The sequence below is a fragment of the Nerophis lumbriciformis genome, linkage group LG14, assembly GCF_033978685.3.
Source record: "Nerophis lumbriciformis linkage group LG14, RoL_Nlum_v2.1, whole genome shotgun sequence".
Taxonomy (NCBI): Eukaryota; Metazoa; Chordata; class Actinopteri; order Syngnathiformes; family Syngnathidae; genus Nerophis; species Nerophis lumbriciformis.
In genome coordinates, this window is record NC_084561.2 from 26,221,339 (window position 1) to 26,228,015 (window position 6,677).

Genomic DNA, 6,677 nt, shown 5'->3' on the forward strand with positions numbered 1-6,677 from the left:
TGACCTTAAATGAGTTAAACTGACCGAAAATGCAATGAAAATGATCTTGGCATGATATATATAATCAGAATCAGAATCAGAAGTACTTTATTAATTTCCGAGGGGAAATTAAGATTTTTAACATGGTCGATATATAAAAGACTTCTGTTAACTCAACAAACTCAACCAGCTTAGTAGGCATTGTAAAAATATTATAGTTTAAAGTTAAAGTTAAAGTACCAATGATTGTCACACACACACTAGGTGTGGCAAAATTATTCTCTGCATTTGACCCATCACTCTTGGTCACCCCCTGGTGAGGGGAGCATTGAGCAGCAGCGGTGGCCGTGCCCGGGAATAATTTTTGGTGATTTAACCCCCAATTTCAACCCTGTGCCAAGCAGGGAGGTAACGGGTCCCCTTTTTATAGTCTTTGGTATGACTCAGCCGGGGTTTGAACTCACAACCTACCGATCTCAGGGCTGACACTCTAACCACTAGGCCACTGAGTAGGTACACTGAGTAGTATTTTGTCTACTTGTATTGAATGTAATGTTGTCGTGAATTATTGACAAATTCAAGGCTGTGATTACCCAACCTAAACATTGCACTCTGCAACTTGTTTTGCATTTTTCCATTGAAGTAAAATCAATGTTATTGTTTTGACAAAAAGGCCAAAACTTTATATCAATAGATAGATCTAAAAGTTAAAAAAGAAAGTGTAATTATCGCGGCTTTTGACACTTTTATGAACCGGTCCCTTTTGGATCATAAGAGTAAGTGTGTATAGTCAATCTTAAGAGTGCACATCATGATGGACGATTCAGCAAAGTTATCTGAGTGAAGCGGAGAAGAGGTAAGAAGAAAACGTTTTTTATTAAAACTACAAAATGTGTCAATCTTTTTCTTACTGACACGGAATGTATGTGATCAACACTGCAGGAGCTACTGTCAGTGCAGGACACAAGTGGAGAGGGACGCTTTTCATCACAAATCTGTGATTACCGTATTTTTCGGACCATAGGGCGCACCGGATTATAAGGCGCACTGCCGATGAGCGGGTCTATTCAGTTCTTTTTTTCTTACAAAAGGCGCACCGGATTATAGGGCGCATTAAAGGAGTCATATTATGATTTTTTTTCTAAATGTAAAACACTTCCTTGTGGTCTACATAACATGTAATGGTGGTTCTTTGGTCAAAATGTTGCATAGATTATGTTTTATAGATCATTTTGAAGTAGCTTTCTGAGCGTCTCTTCAGGATGCACCGTTTTGTGGGTGGTCTTATTTACGTGGCTCACCTTCGGCAGCGTCTTCTCCCCGTCATCTTTGTTGTAGCGGTGTAGCCTGCAAGGACGGGAGTGGAAGAAGTGTCAAAAGATGGAGCTAACTGTTTTAATGACATTCAGACTTTACTTCAATCAATAACGGAGCAACTAGTGCAACATCAACGCCGGAATTGTGTCCGGTGAAAAAATGTCCTACCGGAAACGTCTAATAACTAAAGTTCCGTGGGTGTATTGTGTAAACCCACTACAGTTTTTAGCTCTTTGATAGCTAGTCTACTGATATAAGTAAGAACTTTACCATGAATTGATTTACGTGGACCCCGACTTAAACAAGTTGAAAAACTTATTCGAGTGTTATCATTTAGTGGTCAATTGTACGGAATATGTACTGTACTGTGCAATCTACTAATAAAAGTTTCAATCAATCAATCAAAAAAACGCAACTTTATATTAGAAATGGCAACAGCGGAGGATGAATGTCCCATAACAAGAAGATAAAGAAAAAGAAGTCGCTTATGACTACGGCATCAGCATGGACTACAATTGCGGACGCGCACATTTTCAGGATTCATGCAGATCCCAAATACACATCAGCAGGTACCAGAAGGTAAGAAAAGTTGGTTTTCGATAATATTGCGAAACACAACGCCAGGTAATATGTCTGCTAATGGGTGCCATTTTGCGGTCCTTATACACACACCATAATTATACTTGTATGTTTAATGAAGCGGTGCGGCTTCATAGCTTACCGATGTCGTACTAAAAAAATGTTGACAGATTTTTGAGCGTCGTGTGTAATGTTCTATATTCACAATGAGACATTTAAGGTTTTGGTGTTGTTTACTGCCATCATAGTGCAGTCTACACGTATCTCTTATGTATGACTGCCATCTACTGGTCACACGTATCATTACACCATGTACCAAATAAAATTGCTTCAAGGTCAGTAAGCACAACCAGAATTATGCCGTGCATAAGGCGCACTGTCAATTTTTGAGAAAATTAAAGGATTTTAAGTGCGCCTTATAGTCCGAAAAATACGGTGTTAAAGCGTAGGAAAGGAGAGGCACTTTTCTTAAAGTCAACAGTCTCGTCTTGGTCAACGACAGCCGCCGTCAAGAGCTCTCTTTTTCTCACCAGTCATTTGGGCCTTCACAATAATAGCGTTACGGGTCACATTCGGTACAACCATGCTCACAAAACAATGATTTGATAAAAATGACTTACATTTTATTAAATGTTGATTAATGTTCCTATGAATTATAGTAAAACTGTTGGGATCAGTGATACTCAAGTTTCCTATGATGGCTATAATCTACTTTTGAAACGAGAGATGTCCGATAATATCGGACTGCCGATATTATCGGCCGATAAATGCTTTAAAATGTAATATCGGAAAATATCGGTATCGGTTGCAAAATTATTGGTATCTGTTTCAAAAAGTAAAATTTATGACTTTTTAAAACGTCGCTGTGTACACGGACGTAGGGAGAATTAAAGAGCGCCGACAAACCTTAAAGGCACCTCCTCTGCGTGCCGGCCCAATTACATAATACCTACGGCTTTTCACACACACAAGTGATTGCAAGGCATACTTGGTCAACAGCCATACAGGTCACACTGAGGGTGGCCGAATAAACAACTTTAATACTGTTACAAATATGCGGCACACTGTGAACCCACACCAAACAAGAATGACAAACACTTTTCGGGAGCACATCCGCACCGTAACACAACATAAACACAACAGAACAAATACCCGGAACCCCTTGCAGCACTAACTCTTCCGGGACGCTACAATATACACCCCCGCCTCAACCCCGCCCATAACCCCGCCCCCCCAACCCGCCCACCTCAACCTCCTCATGCTCTCTCAGGGAGAGCATGTCCCAAATTCCAAGCTGCTGTTTTGAGGCATGTTAAAAAAAATAATGCTCTTTGTGACTTCAATAATAAATATGGCAGTGCCATGTTGGCATTTTTTTCCATAACTTGAGTTGATTTATTTTGGAAATCCTTGTTACATTGTTTAATCATCAAACGGGGCATCACAACAAAATTTGGCATAATAATGTGTTAATTCCACGACTGGTTGATATTTGAATCGGTAATTAAGAATTGGACAATATCGGAATATCGGACATCGGCAAAAAAGCCATTATCGGACATCTCTATTTGAAACACTTCCTTGTGGTCTAAATAATAGAACAGAGTAGAACTTTACTGTCATTTTCAGTACAAACCTGTTCAAGAGCAGACAATCATTGTACAGGGTAGACAGAACAGGAACATTTTACAGTGCCACGTTAAAACAAGGGGGATAAGTTAAACATGGCGGGAGGATGAGTAAAATAAAGTTGATACCAGACTAAGCCCCTATGGGAATGGGGCCCTGGGAGCTCAGTTTGGGGCCAGAAGAAAAACCCTCTTGCAACAATAAGCACATATAAACGTTAAAACACACAGAAAACACAAGACTTGCAATGGGGGTGGGTGGGGGGGTCTGTTCATACTGTTCATATTTATATTTTGAAATCGGCACCGCTATTTTTATTCCAGACACAGTCGGTAATAAACTTCATAAATATTAAATATCGGTTCACCGGGTCAAAAGAATAGGTAGACCTGCACACTCTCCGATCTATTCAGAGAGTGCATGAAAAATCCGTTTTAACCGCATTTAGTTCACTCTGGGTTATTACGCGCATGCCAAGGTAAGAAAACAATACTTTAACTTACCTTTTTTGTGTTTTCTTCTTGCAAGAAGCAGAGGAGGAGGAGATCCTTCTCCTTTGGGCTGAGAGCTTTACCTAATGTCCAGATTGATTGATTGATTGATTAGTAGATTGCACAGTACAGTACATATTCCGTACAATTGACCACTAAATGATAGTAACACGGGCAGCACGGTGGAAGAGGGGTTAGTGCATCTGCCTCACAATACGAAGGTCCTGAGTAGTCTTGGGTTCAATCCCGGGCTCGGGATCTTTCTGTGTGGAGTTTGCATGTTCTCCCCGTGACTGCGTGGGCTCCCTCCGGGTACTCCGGCTTCCTCCCACCTCCAAAGACATGCACCTGGGGATAAGTTGATTGGCAACACTAAATTGGCCCTAGTGTGTGAATGTGAGTGTGAAAGTTGTCTGTCTATCTGTGTTGGCCCTGCGATGAAGTGGCGACTTGTCCAGGGTGTACCCCGCCTTCCGCCCGATTGTAGCTGAGATAGGCTCCAGCGCCCCCCGCGACCCCAAAAGGGAATGAGCGGTAGAAAATGGATGGATGGATGGATGATAGTAACACCCGAATAAGTTTTTCAACTTGTTTAAGTCGGGGTTCACGTAAATCAATTCATGGTACAAAAAGTCCAATGTCAGAAGTGGGATTTGAACCCACGCCTCCAACTGGAGACCAGAATTCCCAAGCAGGGAAGGTGTGACCTTGAGTCTGGCGCCTTAGACCGCTCGGCCATCCTGACAGATAAGTTCATTCACCTCCTTGTGACGTCAAAACGTAGCCAGACTGCAAAACCCCGTAAACGGAGGCATCCAAAACTGCGTGCAAGCTTGCATCAAAATGCATGAAGCTATGATTTGACGCATTGGCATTGTTTAACACGAGTGTTCAACATTGCAACAATCTTTATAAGTCAGAAAATGTAAAATTGATGATGGTAGTTTCTAGGGTTGTACGGTATACCGGTATTAGTATAGTACCGCGACACTAATGAATCATATTCGGTACTATACCGCCTCTGAAAAGTAGCGGTGCCCCCCCCCCGTGCGCCCCCATCGTCGTCACGTCATGTCATTGCTGGCTTACGAGCAGACGAGCATGTTCGGCAGTGCACAATCACAGAGCATTTACAAGCAGACACAGTGTGTAGACAGAAAAGGGAGAACGGACGCATTTTGGCTTAAAAACTAAAGATAAAGGTGAAGTCATAAGACTGAAACACCCTCAGGAAGAGGTGCTTTAAGACATGGCTAGCTAGCTAGCGGCTAAAGTCCAGCCCCAGTCCGCAGTGTTTTAGCTACTTCTAAATCACCAATCCTCGTCTCCATGGCGACAAATAAAGTACGTTTCTTACAAGTATCATCCCTGCAGGACGAGGAATAGCTAAACATGCTTCACTACACACTGTAGCTCACCCACGTCAAAATGTAAACAAACGCCATTGGTGGATCTACACCTCACATCCACTGTAATGATACCAAGTACAGGAGCGTATCTAGTCGATACTACTATGATTACATCGATATTTTTTAGGCATCACAACATCTTTTTTCGGTTTTTTTAATTATGTTTATAAACTCAGGAAATATGTCCCTGGACACATGAGGACTTTGAATATGACCAATGTATGATCCTGAAACTACTTGGTATGGGATTGATACCCACATTTGTGGTATCATCCAAAACTAATGTAAAGTATCAAACAACAGATGAAAAAGTGATTGCTACATTTTAACAGACGTGTAGATAGAACATGTTAAAAGAGAAAGTAAGCAGATATTAAAGTAAATGAACAAGTAGATTAATAATTCATTTTCTACCACTTGTCCTCAATAACATTGACAAAATAATAGAATGGTAAATGACACAATATGTTACTGCATATGTCAGCAGACTAAATTAGGAGCCTTTCTTTGCTTGCTTACCGGTACTTACTAATAAAAGAATGTATGTTCACTATTTTATTTAAGGACAAACTTGCAATAAGAAACATGTTTAATGTACCCTAAGATTTTTTGTTACAATAAAAGCCAATAGTGCAATCTTTGTGGTCCCCTTTATTTAGAAAAGTACTGAAAAGTATCAAAATAATTTTGGTACTGGTACTGGTAAACTAGTAGTTTCTTGTCAATACGTGGACCTTGGGGTTTGTTTTCCTGGAATGCAAAGGAAAGTTGGCGCGGGCAAGCCGTGAATCTAAGTACACCTTTATTTTAAACACTAACAGACTACAAAAAAGGAAGCAAACAAAAGGCGCGCACAATGGCGGAGAACAAACTAGACTAATGAAACAAAACTTGCACAAAGGCAGAAACTATAAAAAACTTACTTGGCATGGAACTGTGGAAGCATGAAGACAAACAGAGGTAGCAGGGGTGTCAGAAGTAGCATTGTATGATAGGATAATGTCACCAGCACGAACAACAGAAACAGACAGGCTTAAATAGCAGTGACATGATCAGTGAACACAGGTGCGTGACTCAAAACGTGAAACAGGTGCGTGACATGACAGGTGAAAACTAATGGGTTGCTATGGTGACAAAACAAACAAAAGTGCACAAAGAGTCCAAAAACAAAACCAAACATGACTAAAACAAAACATGATCACACAGACATGACATGTTTAATTACAATGTTGTTTTTTATGTGGAGGACCCAATGACCAGGTTTACCTTGGGC

At 40.8% G+C, this 6,677-nt stretch overlaps 1 non-coding gene across 1 annotated transcript; it reads right to left on the reverse strand.

The window, feature by feature from the left end:
* Positions 1–4,633: 4,633 nt before the first annotated feature.
* On the reverse strand, positions 4,634–4,740 carry trnal-caa (transfer RNA leucine (anticodon CAA)). Its single transcript has 2 exons — positions 4,703–4,740; positions 4,634–4,679 (listed from the first exon to the last, which is right to left on the reverse strand). It is a non-coding gene; the product is annotated as a tRNA-Leu (tRNA).
* Between the last annotated feature and the right edge of the window lie 1,937 nt (positions 4,741–6,677).